This window comes from Sciurus vulgaris (assembly GCF_902686455.1).
Source record: "Sciurus vulgaris genome assembly, chromosome: 16".
Classification (NCBI taxonomy): Eukaryota; Metazoa; Chordata; class Mammalia; order Rodentia; family Sciuridae; genus Sciurus; species Sciurus vulgaris.
In genome coordinates, this window is record NC_136477.1 from 15,886,711 (window position 1) to 15,909,218 (window position 22,508).

At 41.5% G+C, this 22,508-nt stretch overlaps 1 long non-coding RNA gene and 1 pseudogene across 2 annotated transcripts in view; both read right to left on the reverse strand.

Moving 5' to 3' along the window:
• LOC306646932 overlaps positions 1-22,508 on the reverse strand; it is a 332,017-nt gene that overhangs the window by 138,293 nt on the left and 171,216 nt on the right. The gene's annotated exons all lie outside the window — the stretch shown is intronic.
• Positions 136-11,070, reverse strand: LOC306646526 (histone-binding protein RBBP7-like; annotated as a pseudogene). The gene is made up of 2 exons: positions 9,831-11,070; positions 136-869 (listed from the first exon to the last, which is right to left on the reverse strand). The product of its transcript is annotated as a histone-binding protein RBBP7-like (transcript).

Sequence of the window (22,508 nt, forward strand, 5' to 3'; positions counted from 1 at the left end):
TTTTCTTTGTTGGTAAATTTTTTTTTATTTTAGAACTTTATTTCTGGGGCTGGGGATATACCTCAGTTGGTAGAGTGCTTGCCTTACAAGTACAAGGCCCTGGGTTCAATCCCCAGCACCGAAAAACAAAAAACAAAAACTTTATTTCTGCAAAGTCAATCAAGAAGTGTTGGCAGGAAAAAGTGTAAAGGTTATCCTTGTATATTCAGGAACAGCAAGCACTTAATTTGAGAAAATGATAACTTAAAACAGTTGAATCAAAGGCAGTACCCTGCTACTTTTATTTTAAAACAATGGTGATATTCTTTCTTAAGCATCATTCTTTTCTTCCCTAACAACTACAATATGATATAGTACGCAACAACTCACTCGAAAGTGCTAGAATCAGAATCAGAGGGTAAAGAATGCCATAAACCATCCACTTACATTTCCTACTACACAATGCCTTTTTGGCACTTGATAAATCAAGCATTCATGTAGCATTACATACAACAGAAACATCTCTCATCGTTTGGGTTTAAGATCCTTGTCTCTCCAGTTCTGATATGACATCTGACTTTTCATCACTAAATATTTTCAGCCATTTGCCGTATCTGTATATTTTCCTCAAGCACTGAGCAAATGACCCAAGGCTCATTGGGGTTCCAACTGAAGTCCAAAATCCTGGTAGTGTGTCTTCCATGAATGAACAGGAAATCTAGAGGCCCATCTTCTGCATCTTCTGCTCATTTTTCTTTTCCAATTTTACTTAAATCCCACACAGTTGGGCAGTGATCAGAACCACTTTAAATCAGGATAGTTTCTTTATGTGGAGACCAGTGAATCTTTATGGGATTTGAAGGTATGGACTTTTTTGTTTTTGTTTTCTTGGTTTTTTTCTATTAAAGTATTTTTTATTTTTACAGACACGTTTTGATTCATTGTACACAAATGGGGTATAACTTTTCATTTCTATGGTTGTACACAATGTATATTCATGCCATTCATGTAATCATACATATATATAGGGTAATACTGTCTGTTTCATTCTACTGTTTTTCCATCCCCACCCCTTCCCACCCCTTTTTCCTCTACACCATCCAAAGTTCCTCCATTCTTCTCTTCCCCCCACCACCCCCCATCATTATATATTGCCATGCACTTATCAGAAAAAACATTTGGCCTTTAGTTTTTTGGTCTTGGCCTATTTCACTTAGCATGATATTTTCCAACTTCATCCATTTACCAGCAAATGCCATAATTTTATTCTTTATGCATGAGTAATATTCCATTGTGTATATGTACCACCATTTCTTTATCCATTCGTCAACTGAAGAGCATCTAGGTTGGTTCCACAATCTAGCTATTGTGAATTGAGCTGCTATGAAAATTGATGTGGCTGCATCACTGTAGTATGCTGATTTTAAGTCCTTTGGTTATAAACCGAGGAGTGGGATAGCTGAGTCAAATGGTGGGTCCATTCCAAGTTTTCTGAGGAATCTCCATACTGCTTTCCAGAGTGGCTGCACCAATTTGCAACTCCACCAGCAATGTATGAGTGTACCTTTTCCCCCGCATCCATGCCAACACTTATTATTTGTGTTCTTGATAATAGCCATTCTAATTGGAGTTAGATGAAATCTTAGGGTGGTTTTAATTTGTGTTTCTCAAATTACAAGGGATGATGAGCACTTTTTCATAGATTTGTTGATCACCTGAATATCTTCTTCTCTGAAGTGTCTGCCCATCCTTAGCCCATTTATTGATTGGGTTCTTTGTATTTCTGGCATAAAGTTTTTAAAGTTCTTTATAAACTTTGGAGATGAGTGCTCTGTCTGAAGTGTGTGTGGAAAAGATTTTCTCCCCTTCTGTAGGCTCTCTTTTCACATTACTGATTGTTTCCTGTGCTGAGAAAAAACTTTTTAGTTTGAATCTATCCCATTTATTGATTCTTGCTTTTATTTCTTGTGTTATGGAGATCTTAAGGAAGTCTGGTCCTAAGCCAACATGAAGGAGTATCAGACCTACTTTTTCTTCTATTTGGTGAAGTGTCTCCGGCCTAATTCCTAGATCCTGGATCCATTTTGAGTTGAGTTTTGTACAGGGTGAGACATAGGGGCTTAGTTTCATTTTACTGCATATGGATTTCCAGTTTTGCCAGCACCATTTGTTGAAGAGGCTATCTTTTCCCCTTTATAAGTTTTTGGCACCTTTGTCTAGTATGATATAACTGTACTTATGTGGGTATGTTCCTGTGTCTTCTATCCTGTACCATTGGTATACCTGTCAATACCATGCCATTTTTGTTACTATTGCTCTATAGTAGAGATTAAGGTCTGGTATTGTGATACCTCCTGCATCACTCTTCCTGCCCAGGATTGCTTTGGCTATTCTGGGTCTTTTGTTCTTCTAGATGAATTTCATGATTCCTTTTTCTGTTTCTATGAGGAATGTCATAGGGATTTTAATGGGAATTGCATTAAATTTGCATAGCACCTTTGGAAGTATGGCCATTTTGATAATATTGATTCTGCCTATCCAAGAACATGGGATATCTTTCCATCTTCTAAGATCTTCCTCAATTTCTTTCTTCAATGTTTTCTAGTTTTCTTTGTAGAGATCTTTTACCACTTTGGTTATATTGATTCCCAAGTGTTTTATGTTTTTTGAGGCTATTGCAAATGGAGTTGTTTTCCTCATTTCCCTTTGAGATGTTTCATCGCTTATGTATAAAAATGCTTTAGACTTATGCTTGTTGATTTTATAACCTGCTATTTTGCTGAATTCATTTATGAGGTCTAGAAGTTTTCTGGAGGAGTTTTTTGGGTCCTCTAAATAGAGAATGATGTCATCAGCAAATAGTGACAACTTAAGTTCCTCTTTTCCTATTCATATCCCTTTAATTTCTTTAGTCTGTCTAATTGCTCTGGCTAGTAGGTCAAGGACAATGTTGAATAGAAGTGATGAAAGAGGGCATCCCTGTCTTGTTCCCGATTTTAAACGGAATGCTTTCAGTTTTTCTCCATTAAGAATGATGTTGACTCTGTTCAACGTGGAAATGGATTCGGAGGCTGGGGCTGCGACCTCTTCAACTGTGGATCTGGCCATCCCCGAGGAGATATTGATCACAAATATCTAAAAATGGGATCAGATGTTGAGAGTGACCAATCTTCTAGAAGTCATCTGATGAAGTCCAGTCACCGACAGGTGTTTGTCTCAGAAATCATAAACATAGATGGATCTCAATGGAGAATTGGAGAGGTTTAGAAGTTGAGGAAGAGATGAAATTTTAAGAATAAATACTCAATTTATCCTAGTTTTGCTTGCAGTCAGAAATGGGGCTTGGGAAATCAGAAACCTACATCAAATTAGAAAAACTTGTAAAGGGTACATATGCAATAGTTTATAAAGGAAAAAGTAAAGTGACAGAGAATTTGGTGGAAATTCTGTTTGGAACACAAAGAAGGCACACCCAGTACAGCTAAAAGAGAAGTTTCACTCTTAAAGGATTTAAATCATGCAAACATAGTAACCTTACAAGACATCATTTACACAGATAAATCTTTGACTCTGGTCCTTGAGTATCTATCTGATGTTTCTATACCAAATTCTATATGGATTAACTTATTGCCACAGAAGAATGGTGTCACATTGAGATTTGAAACCACAGAACCTTCTCATTAATAAAAAAGGGAAGTCTGATCCTGGGCTGACATGTTGAAGATTTGGACCTACATTTTCTTCTATAAGATGGAGGGTCTCTAGTCTGATTCTGAGGTCCCTGATCCATTTTGAGTTGATTTTTGTGCAGGGTGTGAGATAGGAGTTTAGGTTCACTCTGCTGCATGTGGATTTCCAGTTTTCCCAGCACCATTTGTTGAAAAGGCTATCTTTTCTCCATTGCATATTTTTGGCACTTTTGTCTAGTGTGAGAAAATCGTATTTATTTGGTTTGTGTCCATGTCCTCTACTCTGTACCATTGATCTACCTGTTTATTTTGGTGCCAATACCATGCTGTTTTTGTTACTATTGCTTTGTAGTATAATTGAAGGTCTGGTAGTGTGATATCCCCTGCTTCACTGTTCCTGCTAAGGATTGCTTTAGCTATTCTGGGTTTCTTATTTTTCCAGTTGAATTTCATGATTGCTTGCTCTATTTCTGTGAGGTACGTCATTGGGATTTTAATTGGAATTGCATTGAATCTGTATAGCACTTTTGGTAGTATGGCCATAGACTTCCTTAACAGGACTCCCATAGCACAAGAAATAAAAGCAAGAATCAATAACTGGGATAGATTCAGACTAAAAAATCTTTATCTCAGTGAAGGAAACTATCAGCAATGTGAAGAGAGAGCCTACAGAGTGGGAGAATATCTTTGCCACTCATACTTCAGATAGAGCACTGATTTCCAGAATCTATAAAGAACTCAAAAAACTCTACACCAAGAATACAAATGGGCTAAGGAATGAATACACACTTCACAGAAGATCTACAAGCAATCAACAGATATATGAAAAAATATTCAATTACTTTAGTAATAAGAGAAATGAAAATCAAAACTATCCTAAGACTTCATCTCACCACAATTAGAATGGTGATTATCAAGAATACAAGCAACAATAGTTGTTGGCTAGGATGTGGGGAAAAAGGAACACTCATACATTTCTGGTGGAGTTGCAAATTAGTGCGGCCACTCTGGAAAGCAGTGTGGAGGTTCCTTAGAAAACTTGGAATGGAACCACCATTTGACCCAGCTATCCCACTCCTTGGCCTATAACCAAAGGACTTAAAATCAGCATACTACAGAGATACAGCCACATCAGTATTCATAGCTGCTCAATTCTCACAATAGCCAGATTGTGGAACCAACCTAGCTGCCCTTCAATTGATGAATGGATAAAGAAACTGTGGTATATATATAAAATGGAATATTACTCAGCCATAATAAAGCAGAATAAAATTATGGCATTTGCAGGCAAATGGATGAAATTGGAAAATATCATGCTAAGTGATAAAAGCCAATCTCAAAAAACCAAAGGAAGAATGATCTCACTGATAAGTAGATGATGACATATAATGGGGGTGGGAGGGGGCAAGAATGGAGGAAGGAGGGACTGTATAGAGGGAAAAGAGGGGTGGGAGGTGTGAGGGGAGGAAAAAAATAACAGAATGAATCAAACAACATTACCCTATCTAAATGTATGTTTACACAAATGGTATGCTTTTACTCCATGTACAAACAAACAACATATATCCCATTTTGTTTACAATAAAAATAAATTAAAAAAATAAAAATTTAAAAGGGGGAAAAAAAAAAAAAGAATGATGTTGAGGACTACGGAGATAGCTCAGTTGGTAGAGTGCTCGCCTCGCAAGCACAAGGCCCTGGGTTCAATCCCCAGCACCACAAAAAAAAAAATGATGTTGACTGTGGGCTTAGCATAAATAGCCTTTACAATGTTGAGGTATGTTCCTAATATTCCTATTTTTTCTAGTGTGAGCATGAAGGGGTGTTGTATTTTGTGAAATGCTTTTTCTGCATCAGTTAAGATAACCATATGATTCTTATCCTTAAATCTATTGACATGATGGATTATGTTTATTGATTTATAGATGTTAAACCATCCTTGCATTCCAGGGGTGAACCCCACTTGATCGTGGTGCACAATTTTTTTAATATGTTTTTGGATACGGTTTGCCAGTATTTTATTAAGGATCTTTGCATCTATATTTATCCAGGATATTGGTCTAAAATTTTCTTTCCTTGATGTGTCTTTGCCTGGTTTGGGTATGAGGGTGATATTAGCTTCATAAAATGAGTTTGGTAATGTACCCACCTTTTCTTTTTCCTGAAATACTTTCAGAAGTATTGGAATGAGTTCTTCTTTGAAGGTCTTGTAGAACTCGGCTGAGAATCCATCTGGTCCTGGGCTTTTCTTGGAAGGTAAGCTTTTGATGGCTTCTTCTATTTCATTGCTTGATATTGATCTGTTTAAATTGTCTATGTCCTCCTGGTTCAGTTTGGGAGGATAATATGTCTCTAGAAATTTGTTGATGTCTTCGGTATTTTCTATTTTGTTGGAATATAGATTTTCAAAGTACCTTCTCATTATGTTATGTATTTCAGTGGTGTCTGTCGTGCTACTTCCTTTTTCATCACGAAGTTTAGTAATTTGAATTTTCTCTCTTTCTCTTTGTTAGTGTGGCTATTTTGTTTACTTTTTTCAAAGAACCAACTTTTTGTTTTGTCAATTTTTTGAATTGTTTCTTTTGTTTCAGTTTAATTGATTTCAGCTCTGATTTTAATTATGTCCTGTCTTCTACTTTTGGTGTTGATATATTCTTCTTTTTCTGGGGCTTTGAGCTGTAATGTTAGGTCATTTAATTGTTGACTTTTTATTCTTTTCTTGAATGCACTCCATGCAATGAATTTTCCTGTTAGTACTGCTTTCATAGTGTTCCAGATATTTTGATATGTTGTATCATTGTTCTCATTTACCTCTAAAATTTTTTCATCTCCTCCCTGATGTTTTCTGTTATCCATGTTTCATTCAGTAGCATATTATTTAGTTTCCAGGTGTTGGAGTAATTTCTGTTTTTTATTTTGTCATTGATTTCTAATTTTATTCCATTATGAGCTGATAGAGAACACAACACAATATCTCTATTTTTTTGCATTTACTAAGGGCTGCTTTGTGGCATAACATATGGTCTGTTTTTTCGAGAAGGTTCCATGTGCTGCTGAGAAGAAAGTGAATTAACTCATTGATGGATGGAATATTCTTTGTATGTCTGTTAAGTCTAGGTTATTGATTGTGTTATTGAGTTCTGTGTTTTCTTTGTTTAGTTTTTGTTTGGAAGATCTATCCAGTGGTGACAATGGTGTGTAAAGTCACCCAGAATTGTTGTGTTGTGGTCTATTTGATTCCTGGAATTGAGAAGGATTTGTTTGATGTACATGGATGCACTGTTGTTTGGGGCATAAATATTTATGATTGTTATTTCTTCCTGATTTATGGTTCCCTTAAGCAGTATGAAATGTCCTTGTTTATCCCTTCTGACTAACTTTGGCTTGAAGTCTGCTTTATCTGAAATAAGGATGGAAACCCCTGATTTTTTACTGAGTTCATGTGTGTGGTAGGTTTTTTCCCATTCTTTCACCTTTTGTCTGTAGATGTCTTTTTCTATGAAATGAGTCTCTTGAAGGCAGCATATTGTTGGGTCTTTCTTTTTAGTCCATTCTGCCAGTCTGTGTCTTTTGATTGATGAGTTTAGGCCATTAATATTCAGGGTTATTATGGAGATATGATTTGTATTCCCAGTCATTTGGGCTTATTTTTGGTTTTTAACTTGGCTTGGTTTCTCCTTTGAATGAATTTTTCTTTAAGGTAGTTCCTCCCTTTGCTGACCTACATTGTTGTTTTTCATTTCCTCTTCATGGAATATTTTGTTGAGAATATTCTGTAGCGCAGGCTTTCTACTTGTAAATTCTTTTAACTTTTGTTTATCATGGAAGGATTTTCTTTCATCTTCAAATCTGAAGGTTAGTTTTGCTGGGTATAGGATTCTTGGTTGGCAACCATGTTCTTTCAGAGCTTGAAATATGTTGTTCCAGGCCCTTCTAGCTTTTAGAGTCTGTGCTGAGAAATCTGCTGATATCTGTTTTGGTTTCTCCCTATATGTAATCTGATGCTTCCTCTTGCGGCCTTCAAAATCCTATCTTTATTTTGTATGTTAGGCATTTCCATTATAATGTGCCTTGGTGTGGATCTGTTGTGATTCTGTGCATTTGGTGTTCTGTAAGCCTCTTGTATTTGATTTTCCATTTCATTCTTCAGGTTTGGGAAATTTTCTGATATTATTTCATTAAATAGGTTGTTCATTCCTTTGGTTTGTATCTCTGTGCCTGCCTCAATCCCGATAATTCTTAAATTTGGTCTTTTCATGATGTCCCATAGTTCTTGGAGATTCTATTCATGATTTCTTACCATCTTCTCTATTTGGGCAACTTTATTTTCAAGATTAAATATTTTGTCTTCATTGTCTGAGGTTCTGTCTTCCAAGTTGTCTAGTCTTTTTGGTGATGCTTTCCATTGATTTTTTTTATTTGGTTTATTGTTTCCTTCCTTTCAAGGGTTTCCATTTAGTTGTTTTTTTGTTTTTGTTTTTGTTTTTTTTGAATCTCTATCTCTTTGTTGAAATGATCTTTTGCTTCCTGCAGTTGCTCTTTCAAATGCTTATTGGTATTATCATCCATTTCCTGCATTTGCTCTCTTATTTCATTCTTTGCTTCACAAATCATCTTAATCATGTATAATATGAAGTCCTTTTCTGACATTTCTTCTACCATACTGTCACTGGATTCTATTAATATAGAATCTAGATTTTTTTAGATCATTTTCTTTCCTTGTTTTTTCATGTTGTTCATGTATCTTCCCCTCTAGCAGTGCAGATCTGGGGTATTGCAGATTTCCCCTATCAGCTTATAGTGACCCAATAGGTTTCCAAAACCTTTTCTTTAAGGGGGAGATCAATATTAGCAGTGCCCAGTTCAGACAGTATGCAATCCTAGAACAAATAGCCCCTATGAAGACATTAACAATATTGTCATAATAAACAGAATGAGTTCAATTGTTATCTTCAGTATAACAAACAGATTTGCAATAAGGTCTACAGTTTCTAATGGAGGACAAAGAGGATACAGAGGGGTCTAGGATGTAGCTGTTAATGGGATAAGAAAAGAATATATAGAAGTTCTAGATAATAGAAAGAGTGACAGTGTAATCAAAACAAGTTGGTTGTTAGTATGAGAAAAGGGAGGAAGAGACTCTAAGGGAACAGGTAAACAAAAGGAAAAGAGAGCAAGAAAAATAAAGAAATAAGAACAAAATTTTTCAACAAGGAGAATAAAGAAAATCTACAGTCTAACAGTCATATAGTATTCAAATTTCCCAGTGTTCAGTAGCCTGATGCATGAGAGGTACCTGACAATGAGGTTCAAGTCTCCAGCAGGCATCTGAGGATGAGATTTGCCCCACCTAAAGATCAGAGCTACGGCTTCCAGGATTATCCAAGATGGCTGCTCTGGCTTCCATATGTGTTGGCAAATGGGGAGCTGCAGCTCGGGTGTGGGTGTGGCAGGCTGGAAGTCCTGGAGGTGGGGTGTGGCTGGTCAGGCATAGGTCCTGGAAGCAGGGTGTGGTCAGTCTGGTTGCATGATCCTGGAGATGGGGTGCAATCAGTCAGTCTGGGGGTCCTAGTGATAGGGCACAGTCAGTTGGTCTGGGGGTCCTTGTGGCAGGGAGCAGTCAGTCTATGTGAGGGCCCCAGAGGCAGGGAGCGATCAGTCAGGCTGAGGGATCCTGGAGATGGGGCTCACTCAGTCCAGCCAGGGGTCCTACAGGGTCTGGCTGTTGTCTCAAAATTGTGGCAGCCATGTGTAACCAAACCTGCAGGTACTGTGACAGTGAACTTCCAGGCAACAGCACACAGCTGGCACTCCACTTGCAGTCTGTGGTCAGTTTGCTGACTGCTCTCAGATGATCAGGAGGTGAACCTCGGTTGGTGGATAATGGATAGGTGAAAGGTAGGCAATGGACAGGCAAGAGGAAGGCAAATGGCTGATGATAGGCGCCTGACAGTGAGCAATCTGCAATCAAAAAGGCATCAATATGCTGGCTGACTTCAGGTGATCGCAGTAGACAAATGGTGTAAACACCAGAGGATCAATAAGCAGCAAAAACTGCCTCACCAAGAAACAGATATCCTCTGCTTGAAACTAGTTAGGGAGCGAACAAGGAATGCAGCCTCCCTCTAGTTCGCCATCTTGGATCTCTCTGAACATATGGACTTTTATGTTATGCAGGTCCCACAAAGCTACAGTCTTATCCACAGAGCCGGATGCTAGAATAAACTCACTGTAGGGATTGAACGAGAAGCAGTTGACCTTGGTGGTATGCGCATCCACCAAGTGGCCTAGTTTAGACGTGGTATTGAACCTGGTGTCCCATATCATAAGTTTCTGATCATCAGTGAGAAATACAAACAATGACTCACACAGGAGATGCCAGACCATATCCTCTATAACAGCTGAGTGGCCAGTAAAGATCAGTTTAGCTTCCACAGTTTTGCTTTCCTTTGGTCCTGCATTTATATCCCATAGGCAGACAGTATGGTCATCAGATATACTTAGGAGATGTCCACTCAATTTTTGAATTCCAGGATAGAGCATATCCTTCCTTTTGGTGACCTCTTAACCTAACACTTTGTATTGTCAAAAACAAACACATCAGAATATGTTTTTGTAGCAATGATGTGAGGGTTCTGTGGCAAATAAGGAGCCTGGTTTACTTCTCCTTCATGATTAATTTTAGTTTCACATTCAATTTTTCTAGTTACAGAACCAAAGCCATCAAATTTACCCTTATCACTGTCACAGTAGGAAGCACCAAACTGTGTATCATCATTGGAATATGAACTCGAGCCACCACCAAATGATTCAGCTCATCAGATATATGAGTCCCCAACACTAACCAATGAAAGGCATAATCTTTTCCTTCTGGTTTAGTCACTTTAGAAAGCCACTGAACCATAAGACTGGGCCACTGAAGAGCATGGGCCATGCAGGCCATACAGAAACGATGTATTCTTCCAGATTTTATTTTATATTCTTCATTGATGACATGCTCCTTGACAGTATCTTCAAACATCTCTTTACTCCCCATCTTGCATTGGGTTGTTTGCCCCTTTTTGCCTCTTTGGATGCTTCTCACTAGCAAGAGCAGCCCTATCAATCACTAGCTGTCCTAGCTCTGGAAGCCTGAGCTTTGTCTTACTGCCTGGGTGCTCCCCAAATGTGTCCTTCTCTCCAACCTCTTCCCTGCTTGTGTGTACCAAGGTCTGAGGCACTCTTCTCTCTCAGTTGGTAGACTTTGGATGGCATCTTCTATTTTATTGCTTGAAATCGATCTACTTAAATTGTGTGTGTCTTCTGGCTTCGGTTTGGGTAAATCATATGTCTCTAGAAATTTGTTGATGTCTTTGAGATTTTCTATTTTATTTGAGTATAAATTTTAAAAATGGTTTCTGGGGCTGGGAGCTCAGTTGGTAGAGTGCTTGTCTTGCAAGCACAAGGCCCTGGGTTTGATCCCCAGCACCACAAAAAAAAAAAAAAAAAAAAAAAGTTTCTGATAATCTGGATTTCGGTAGTATCTGTCATATTTCCTTTTTCATCATGAATTTTAGTTATTCGAGTTTTCTTTCTCTTTCTCTTCATTAGGGTAGCTAAGTGTTTATCAATTTTATTTATTTTTTCAAGGAACCAACTTTTCTTTCAATTTTTTTTTGTTGTTGTTGTTTCAATTTCATTGATTTCAGCTCTGATTTTAATTGTTTCCTGTCTTCTGTTATTGGTATTGATTTGTTCTTTTTCTAGGACTTTGAGATGTAATGTTAGGTCATTTATTTGTTGACTTTTAATGTATGAGCTCAATGCAATAAATTTTCCTCTGAGTTCTGCCTTAGCATTCCAGAGATTGATATGTTATATTGGTGTTCTCATTTACTTCTAAGAATTTTTTTATTTCCTCCCTGATTTCTTCTGTTATCCATTAATCATTCAATAGCATGCTATTTAGTCTCCAGGTGTTGGAGTAGCTCCTATTTTTTTATTTTGTCATTGATTTCTAGTTTCATTCCATTATGACCTGATAGAATTCAGGGTAATATTTCTATTTTTCTTTATTTGCTGAGAGTTTCTTTGTGGCATAACATGATCTATTTTAGAGAAGTATCCATGTGCTGCTAAGAAGAAAGTGTATTCATTCAGTGATGGAGCAAATATTCTATATATGTCTGTTAAGTCTAAATCATTGATTGTATTATTTATTTCTATAGTTTCTTAGTTTAGTTTTTGTTTTGATTCAAAGATGGTAGAAGTGTGAGAGAGAGGGCAAAAAAAAAAAAAAGGAGGAAAGTTTCAATGGAAAATTGAATGCTTCCATTGGCTTCCCTCCTCCACCAATAGGTGGGGATTTCTGAAGTTTGATGTTAGCTCCAGTCCAGTGCCCAAGTGTTTGGGTGGGTGAGCTGATAGCAAGATGTTCTCATACCCTCTTCCAGTCTTCCCACTGGTTGTAGCTGGCCCCTTGTGTCTCTGCAGAGTTCAGGACTCACTGAACTGGAGAGAGCCTGGTGTTCTCCAGTTTCTCTTACCTATACTTCCCCCAAGGAACTGCCCCTAGTCTTCAGCATTCCACAGGCTTGCCAGACCCAGACTAGCCCATGCAAACCCAGCTGCAATCTAATGGACCTCGGCTTCAACTTCCCCAGGCTCTACCTTGCTGCACTCCCAAGATCTTAATGCCCTTTGAACTTGCAGAGAGACCACCAGGGATATGTTTGCACAAAGGAGCGACCCTACAGAGAGGTAACCACATGGCAGCCACTAGCACATCCAGCAGAAAGAACTCAGGTGCAACCAGATGGGTAGGTACCCCAGTATGTTTCCAGACCCTGACCAGTGTCCCCAGACTAAGGCAGCTGCACCCCAAGATGGCAGCAGTGGTGGCAGCAAACCTACAGGCCCTGGCCTATGTCCCAAGATGGCAGTGACCGCATGTAACCAAACCTGCAGGTACTGTGACAATGGACTTCCAGGCAACAGCAAGCAGTAGGTGATCCACTGGCATTCTGTGAGCAGTCTGCAGGCTAATGGCAGATGATCAGCAGGTGGACATCAGGCAGCAGGTGATGGGTAGGTGAAAGGCAGGCAATGGGCAGGTAAGAGGAGGGCAAACAGGCAAATGGCAGATGATAGGTGGCAGTCAGAGAGCAATCTGTGTTCAAAATGTGGGCCATCTTGGCAGACAAATGAGGGGAAGACAGCAGGAGATCAGTGGGCAGTGATTGCTGCCTCTCGGAGAAACAACATTTTCTCTACTTGAATCACCAGTCACAGAATGAGAAGGAATGCAGCCTTCTTCTAGTCCACCATTTTGGATCACTGACTTTTCCCCCTTTTTTTTTGTAGTTCTGGGCATTGAACCCAGGACCGCACACTTTCTAATAATTGTTCTGCTACTGAGCTATGTCCCCAGCCCCAGTTATTTTATTTTGATAAACAGTCTAAGTTGCCCAGGCTAATGTCTAATTTGCAATCCTCCTGCCTTAGCCTCCCAGGAAACTGAATTTAGGCTGGTGCCACTTACCCCAGCTTATTAAGAGACAGTTTACTAGGACACTTAAAACTAGAGTTTTAAAATGGAAGAAAAACAGAGACTGACAATAACATGCCTTTTTTCTAAAATACATTTATATACTGTTTTATCTTACATTTCAATTTATCTGATCTTGTTAGATCAAAGACAACTATTTGTCGGGATCTTAAGCCCCACTGCTCTTCTCGACCAGTGACAAGGGAAGGGGACACTCCCCAACAAGGCCAGACCGGGATAGGTAGGGCCGACTGACCGCCTGCACCGAGTCCTCGGAGGGCAATCAGACATGTCAGGGAGAACAGTCACAGCAGGAACTCGGTTATTGAGGAAGTCACACAGCTTTTATGTAGGGTGGAGGCTAAGCAGGAACCAATCAGCTTAAAAGTCAGCAAGGCCCGGGGGGTTCACGCAAGCGAGAGTCCCATAGGACTATATGGCAAGCTCGAGCTGATCACGTTCGCGGAACTGTTGTTAACCAATCCCTGATGGCAGTCCGATTTATCGTCATTAACTATTGAAACTGCCTTTGAGGCCTTGATCTTGCTCACTCGCCAGGGAATAAGGAGTCAGCCTGAGTTAGTTAACGTGTCATTAGTCCCTATATACTTCTTTTTTGTTTTATATTAAGGGTGTGTCTGTCTTAGGTTGCCCCTGGGAGGGTCTTACCCATCATGGAACATCACCCTAGCAGTTTGGGTGTCCACCTTACTCGAAGGTGTGCCTGACTTAGGTTGTCCTCCTCTGAGGATCTTACCCGTTATTGACTACCACCTTAGCATTTCAGGTGGGCCCCTCAGGAGGAGCAGGGCTTAAGGGAGAGACACTTAGACCCCAGTGTCCTGATACAAGTGATCCATGATCCTATAGGGCTCCCAATCATCATTATGAAGGGTGGTATAATGCTGTCGGACCACTGTGAGCTGCACAGACTTAGCCTAGCTTTTCAGGAAATGGATAAGCTTATTGATTATGCAAGGCCCAAAGGTGAACACAAGGATAATGTTGATTAGCGGTCCCATAAGCAGGAGGAAGTAGGGGAGCCACCCATATAACCCAGTCCAGAGGAAATTAGAGTGGAGCTTGCTCCTACGACTTTCCAGATCTTCTTGTAGGTTTTTTATTTTATCTTGTACAATGCCAGAGCAGTTGGTGTAGAAACATCACTCTTCACTAAGGAACAGGCAAAGCCTTCCTTCCTACGCTGTTAGCAGATCCAAACCACAACGATTTTGCAGGACGACAGCGGCCAAGAAATGAAGCTGAGCCTGTAGATCTAAGATGGTAGAGCTGCAAAGTGCAATGTTAGGAGCTCTGTGTAGCTCTCAAGGAAGTCCACTGTCCAAAGTCATGAGGTCAGAGACCCCAATCTCAATCACTGTTGTCCCATTTTTGCTACTACGCATTACACTCTTTCTTAAATCTCATTTTAAGAAGTTTACATACATTGACTCCTGAGTCTATATGAACATTAGTTAACACAATTTAACATTATATCTAAAACATGATTTAAAGAAAGACTGAAAGAGCTTTTAACTTTCCTTTTGTGTGGCAAAGTGGTAAAATGTTTTTATGTTTCACAATATTAACCCTTAAACAAATCAGGCTCTAATTTTTAGAAATACATTTACACTTAAAATTTTTATCTCTGTGTAAAAAGTAACAAAGTTTACATATACTCTATTGATAACAGGTCCTATAATAAGAACATTAAATGATAGAAATAACTCCCCAATAAAATTTACTCTTTATAAGTTTAAAATTACCATTATAGACAAGTTTACTTTGGAGAATAACAGCTTGATAAATTTCCTGTTTTAAAAACTTGTATACGTGGAAAATATGAACACATTCAACATACAAAGAGTGACCATTTCACAATTACCTTGACACTTTTATATTACCAAATTTAGTTTTTAAAGAAAAATTTAGACTCTTAACGTAGCACAATACTCCAACAGCTGTCCAACCATAACTGCACAAACCTCAACCCTCAAGACTGATTGTTCTAAAGAATAAAACCCAACAGACACAAAGCTAAGAGTAAATTAGTGTTTCTAAGAAATCCTTGTCATTTAACCATATAATTAAGCTTTGGTTTATGTCAGACCATTAGTATTTCACCTTAGGAAAAACCTTAAATAGCTTTAACTGTGTCACGTACATACAACCAACTTAGTTACATGCAAACTTATTGAAACTTGCCCTTTACAGACTTTCTTAGCACGTATTTAGACCCTCATGTATTTTATCACATAAGCGCTTTCTTGGAACCCTTTGTATATAGAATTGTACCTATTAGGACATAACTCTTAGTAACCTTGTTTTTAGTGACACGAAGCAATTTTCTCTACAAACACATTTGAGTAATCCCATACATGTGAACTCTAATTCACTTATTTTGTAAAAACCAAGATATTAGACAAGTGTCCTGAATAGTGTTTGCCATCTTTTTCTTGTTGAAGAAAAGTCCTAGAAACAATTGATATTAGGCATTTTATTAACATCAACATTTTATTAGTTTGACCACCTAGAGACTTGCGAATTATTTTTGAAGACATTTTACTTTTATTAGTTTACCCAATTTGAATTGAACCTTTTTAAATTACATGAATTAAAAGTATTTGGATCCATTTTTTAAATTACATGAATTAAAAGTATTTGGATCCATTTTTAAATTTTAGTTTTAGGAGCGCTCAGTTTTGATGACATCAAAACATGATATCAGACAGCATGACATACAAATAACACAAAATGAAAGGCCTTGTAACTTTATATGTGAATCTCCATTGCAATGTAACAGATGTTCAAAAACTCTAGTTGAATAAAAAATAGAACCGATCAAAAAAAGTTATGAGCTCAAAAAAATATAGAATCAAAAAAAAAAAAAAAAAAAAAAACAAGAGTCCTGGAAAAATGACATGGCCATTAATTACTTTAGTAAAGCACCATAAAATTTACTTTTGCTGGAGTTCAGGTAAGACTTTTTGCTCTTTTGTCTTTTTCTTCTTGGGTTTGAGACCCGGTCTCCTACTGAGTCTCCTGACTTCCTCCATCTACATTTCAATGTAAGCCTTGACTGAAATCTGGATCTGAAAGGGGCTAAAATGTTCTAGCAGAAACTTGATGCCTAGGGCATTTTAACCCTTTTTCCTGGTTCAATTCAGGTTTGGATACAGAAAATTGTGAAACAATTATCTCCCACTACTTGTGGGGAATGGGGCTACTATACTACTCCTACTAGGACATGCCACTGATGGTTGGGTTGGTTACTCCCTCCACACCAGCATATGTGGGACCTTGTGGCAGGAGGACTAGGTGGGCTGGGCCGGGGAATGGAAGCAGAAACAGCTGAGTCAAAGTTGGAGGAGGAGGAGGGATCAAGAGGGGAGAAGAAGGAGGCATTCGAGTTTGCAGGAAGAACATAGAAGCACAAGAAAGAAGAGACTTGAAGATAAGGAATCCCTTTCCATTTGCGTGCTCGCTCACGGAAGCTGTGTGCCACTATCTTTGGTAGCCACAATCTATCTTCCCAAGGAGCAATCTTTCATTCCTGCACAGGCCAATTTGTGATTGGTAGTCATTCCTTCCCAAACTAACTGAAAAGAAGCACATGGAGCCACAGTCCAAAGCAAATCACCGGAGAAGTCCTGTTTTTATTTTTAAAATGCACACACTTATATAGGGCCAGGAAGAGGCTGATTGGTTGGGGCATGAAATGGGGTGAGAGTTGATTGGGAGAGCCTTGTTGCTGGGGGAGCGGGGCAATGGTTGATGGGTGAGCCTTGTTGCTAGGGGTCTGGGCGGAGTGTCAAGCACCAATTGGGTGCGAGTTCACACTGGTGGGAAGAAGTTAGGAGTAAAATCAGGAAGAGAAGCTCGACCAGCGCCATGTTGGCACCTAAGGGGCGGGGTGACCTTATATTCCTCCCTTTCTTGTTTTATATTGGAAGGGAGCATTGTTCAGTCCGGCTACTTCTTGCTGAATGGGGGCGGAGTCAGGGATGGGGTGGGGGAATCGGGAGGAACATGGTCAAGAAGCCCCATAACAAGGCCGAAAAAGGGAAGGTTTTTTGGGGGGTGAGGTTGGTGAATGTCCCTTGTAGCGGCCTCGGGTGGAATGAGCCAGGCGTCCTGATGGAGGTCCATAGGTTGGTTACAGCTCCCTCAGCAGGTAGTGAGGTGTTCCTGAGGGGAGGCGCTGATAATTCCTGAGGAGAAGCTGGTTCAAAGCCTGGTTAGAGATTTTACCCACTTGGTTCTGAAGGAACTTAATGATACAGGGTAGTAAGAGACAGGCGAGAAAAACGATGGACAATGGTCCTAGAATGGGCCACACCCATGTTGGAAGGGGAGACTGGAACCACAAGGACAATGGGGAATGGGGGGTCTTTGTGGGTCTGCTGCCAAATTACGTAATTTGACGATATGTTGTTCCACTAGGCCAGATTCATTAATATAATAGCAACATTCTTCTTGAAGGAATACACAGGTTCCCCCTTTTTCAGCCGTAAGGAGGTCCAGAGCCCTGCGATTCTGGAGAGTCACCTGGGCCAGGGAGGTTACCTGGTTTTGCAGAGAGGCGAGGGAGGAGGCAGTAGAGGAGAGAGCGCTCTCCAGCTGGGTGTTGATATCCTCACGACCCATAAGGAGTGGGCAAGGGCACCTCCTGATAGACCCATCCCAGCAAGGGAAGTGGTCAATGAAACACCAGCCAGTATGGGTAGGAAAGCTGTGCACTTAGCATGTGAGGGTGGGGACATAAGGAACCGAAGTTCCAAGCTGCTGTAAAGGGTTAACTGTGGAACAACTGTAACAAGGACACAAGGGGAGGTTAAGTTCTCAAAGAGGACATTTGTGAGGCTTCTGTTACACCAAAAGAAATGTCCAGGTTGGGCATCAGTAGTATCGTTAAGAGTGATGTTAACGGCACAGGCCATGGAAGGAGCAGCTTGGGTTTGGGTTCCGTAGATGCAGGTTCAGGGAGGTGAGTGGGAGGTGATGTCCTCAGGTTCCCACAAGGGGATGTGAGGAAAATGTTTTATGGAAGACTCCTGAGAAAGTAATGTGTAGCTTGTAGCGTTTAGGGGAACTGCAGCTAGCAGAGGTCAGTTTAGAGAAGCGCAAAGAAAACAATTGGCAGGGCTAATAGTTGGAAAGGTGCGATTGAGGCCAATGGTGTCTTTAGTATCTGAAGCCAGGAGGAAAACGAGCCGGGGGAGGAGGAGGAATTTTGTAAGGCCTGCATGATGATTTTTTCCGAATGCTTGATGTCAGAGGATACCTGAGACACCTGGGTGCCTATGGAGACATATTCCCGAGATATGTGGAGGGATCCACAGGGAGTGCGAGAATGTCCATTACAGTAAACGGAAGCAGTTACTCCCGAAGCCCACCAAGGATCCCATGAGTCCTTGATGGTGAGGTTGTAGGTGTGGGCATTGCTAACGTAGGAAAAGATGCCTATGTTCAGCTGTCCAGAAAAGGCACCATGAACCCTGCAAAACCAATATGGGCAGCCTCCATAGGTGTCAGGCCACCATTTGCAGTAATCTCAGGTTTGATCGTATAAAAAGCAAAGGTAGGGGCGGGTAGCCTGTTGAAATAGCGGTCAGGGGAAATGAGGTATGAATAACGCCAGAGCAACCCATCAGGGGACAGTCGGCTGTTGCTGCCAGAGAGGTGGTCTTGGTGTTCTTTTCTGTGTATGTTTGCCTCACCTTAAATCTCCACATGAAAGGTGTGGAGGTTATTAAGAGGGGCATAAGGAGAAGGGGTAGGAGGATAGGGGTTAGGGCTGGGCTAACATGGATCATGTTCAGGAACTGGCTCAAGAAGGGAGACGTGGGAAGAATGAAGCTTTAAGGGGTTATGAGGAGAGGTAGAGCAAGAGTGTTTTGTTTGAGATCCACAGGAAGATGTCGCCAAAGACTCCAGGTGAGTTTCTCCAGGGCACGGGGAACAGAGACTGGCTTTAGCCTGGAAATATGAATCCATGGAGTAAGCCGATTGTTAGGGAGGGCCAGCTTGGCAGCTGTCGGAGGACACAAGATCACCGAAGTTGGGCCCTCCCATTTTGGTTTGAGAGGGTCTCTCTCTCCTGGGGGACAATAGTACACAAACTGACCAGGTGTTAGAGGGAGGGAGTTCTGGGAGAGGTCGGGTCAGGGAGAAGCACTCTTGGTGCTTCCATAATTCAGTTCGGAGGTGGAAGAGAAGGGGTAGGGCATAGTCCTCGGGAAGGGGCCAGGCGTTTGGTGAGATGCCAGGAGGAAGAAAGGGGCGGCCGTACATAACCTCAAAGGGGGAAAGGAGTGAGGGTCTCTTTGGCAGAGCCCGCAGGCGGAGAAGGGCCAGAGGAAGTAGCTTCACCCAATCCATACTTAATTCCATGGTGAGCTTTGTAAGGATATCTTGGAGAGTTCGTTTTGTTCTTTCCACTTTCCCTGATGCTTGTGGGCGATAAGGACAATGGAAATGCCAAGGAGAGGACAGAGCCTGAGTGAGAGACTGGGTGATCTTTGAGGTGAACTCTGGGCCATTGTCAGACTGGATCAAGGTGGGTATTCCAAATCGAGGAATGATTGGAGTCATCAGAGTGGAGGCTACTGTAGAGGCTCTTTTGTTGGATGTGGGAAAGGCCTCGACCCAGCCAGAGAAGGTGTCTACCAGGACCAGCAGATATCTTATGTGTTTAACTCTGGGCATGTTGGTAAAGTCAATCTGCCAGTCTGCCGCAGGGGTGTGCCCGCGGGCTTGGTGAGAGGGAAAAGGTTTGGGCCGCAAGGGTGTGTTGGTGTTGGTTTGCTGGCAGATGCGACATTTCGAGGATATGTGTTGTAAGAGGGCTTTGTCGTCTGCAGAGAGGGAGAAGAAGGATTGGAGGAAGGTTGCCAGGCTTTGGGGGCTAGAGTGGAACAGGGAATGAAGGAAGTGAAAAAGGTGTTTATGGTCTTCCTCGTGCATATCGCCGGAGGGGGTGAGCATGAGCACAGTGGAGGGGTCCGGGGTTTTGAGGGAGGCTGCCCATGCTGCTTGGTCAGCCCTAGAGTTTCCGACTGTGACGGGAGAAGAGTCAGGTTGATGTGCCTTGAAATGAGTGACTCCAAATCTGGAGGGCACTGTGCAGCCCTGAGTAGGTGAGAAACAAGTTTGGAATTGGTAACAGAAGTGCCCTTGGATGTTAGCCGTCCTCTTTCCTTCCATATGGCAGCATGGGACAGCAAAGAGTGAAGAACATATTTAGAATCTGTGTAGAGGGATAGAGCTTTCCCTGCTCCAATCCACAGGCTCGAGTGGCTGCCAGAAGTTCTGCCTGTTGGTCAGTAGTGTTTGGTGGGAGAGGGTTGGCTTCTATTGTTGAATGGGAGACGACAGCGTATCCCACTCTCCGTGTGCCATCGTCATGAATGAACTACCATCCGTAAGCCAAATAAGGTCAGGGTGTGGCAAAGGGCCTTCGGAGATTGAAGTGGGACAGGGTAGAAAGATTTCTAAGGTTTCTGTACAACTGTGTATGGGGAAATCAGCAGGGGGAGGGGAGGTCGGGAGCAGAGAGGCAGGGTTTAATGGAGGGCAAGGTTTAAAGGATACCGCCGGATTCTGGAGAAAAGACACATGTAAGGAAAGCACCCTAGAGGGGGGAAGTGACTGGAGTCCCTTGTAGGTTAGCAGATCCTTCAGGTGATGTGGCGAAAGAATGGTAAGAGGGGATCTAAAGGTCAGCTTATGAGCTTCCTTCTGGAGGACCTGGCTGGCAGCTAGGGCTCGCAGGCAAGGTGCCCACCCTCTAATGGTGGGATCTAGCTGTTTAGAAAGATAGGCTACTGGAGCAAAAGTGGGGCCGTACTCTTGTCCTAAGACCCCCAAACCTTGGCCTCCCTTTTCATGAACATACAAGAGAAATGGTTTGGATAAATTAGACAAGTGAAGGGCCAGAGCTCAAAGGAGCACTTGTTTGAGCATCTGAAAAGGCCATCCAGCGGTTGAAAGTAGTGGCTCGTTCTGGGGGCCCTTTGCCATATTATATAATGGTCTAGCTAGGAAGTAAAAATTTGGAATCCATACCCTGAAGCATCCTGCCAGTCCTAAAAAAGATAAAATTTTGGCCTTGGTTTTTGGGGTGGGGAGAGAGTTAATGAGGTGTTTCCTGTCAGTGGTAATAGCCTTTTTTCCATGCAAAGTGAGGAACCCAAGGTAGGTGACCATGGATGTAGAGATTTGTGCCTTTTGGGGGGAGGCCCAATACCTCTTTTGGGCTGGGCGATTGAGTAAGTTGATGGTGTCAACGTTGGAGATTTCAGCTGAAGGGCTACAAAGGAGGAGATCATCTACATACTGAAGGAGGGTGGAGGGGCAGGCTGAGTGGAAGCCTTCCAGGTCCGCTGCCAAAACCTGCCCAAAGATATGGGGACTATCCCTAAAACCCTGAGGAAGGACAGTCCATGTGAGTTGTTGAGAATGTCTGGTTTTTGGGTCAGTCCAGGTGAATGCAAAAATGTCTTGGGATTCGGGTGCAAGGGGAATAGAGAAAAGGCATCCTTTAAATTGATAACAGAGAAATGGGTAGAGGTGCCAGGATCTGGGAAAAAAGAGTGTATGGATTAAGGAGCAGGGGGTGGATAGGAATAACAGAGGAATTAATGAGGCGAAGGTCTTGTACCAACCGGTAGGTATCATTAGGTTTCTTAACCGCTAATATGGGGGTGTTATAGGGAGAATGGGTAGGCCGAAGGTATCTTTTAGTTATAAGATCATGTATGACAGGCTGGAGGCCAAGTAGGGCAGCGGTGGACAAGGGATACTGGGATTGACCAGGAAACTGGTTGGGATCTTTAAGGCGAATGTGGACGGGAGGGCAATCGACCATGGAGGGGCTTTGGGTGTCTCGTATTATAGGATTGACGAGGTGGGTTGGGACAGGAAAGTGGGTGTGTGGATGGCCCTCTAGTGGCCTGGCCCAGACAGAGCAAAAGGGAATTGTGGGATCATCTGTCAGGAGGGCCATTAGGAAGTGTGGAGTGAGGGAAGACGGTGGCTGTATCGAGATGGTGGTTTTGAGGATTGAGAGGATATCCCTACCAAGAAGTGGCACTGGACACTGGGGCATGACAAGGAAGGAATGTGAGAATGGGAAATTTTCTGTGGTACATGTAAGGGGAGGGGTCTTTAGTGGAAGTATAGATTTCCCTCCTACTCTGACAATAGGAGAGGATGATGGCATTGTGGGTCCCCAAAACTCCCTCAAGGCCGAAAATGTGGTTCCAGTATCTAAGAGGAAGTTAATACGGCGCCCATCCACACGAATTTCCACT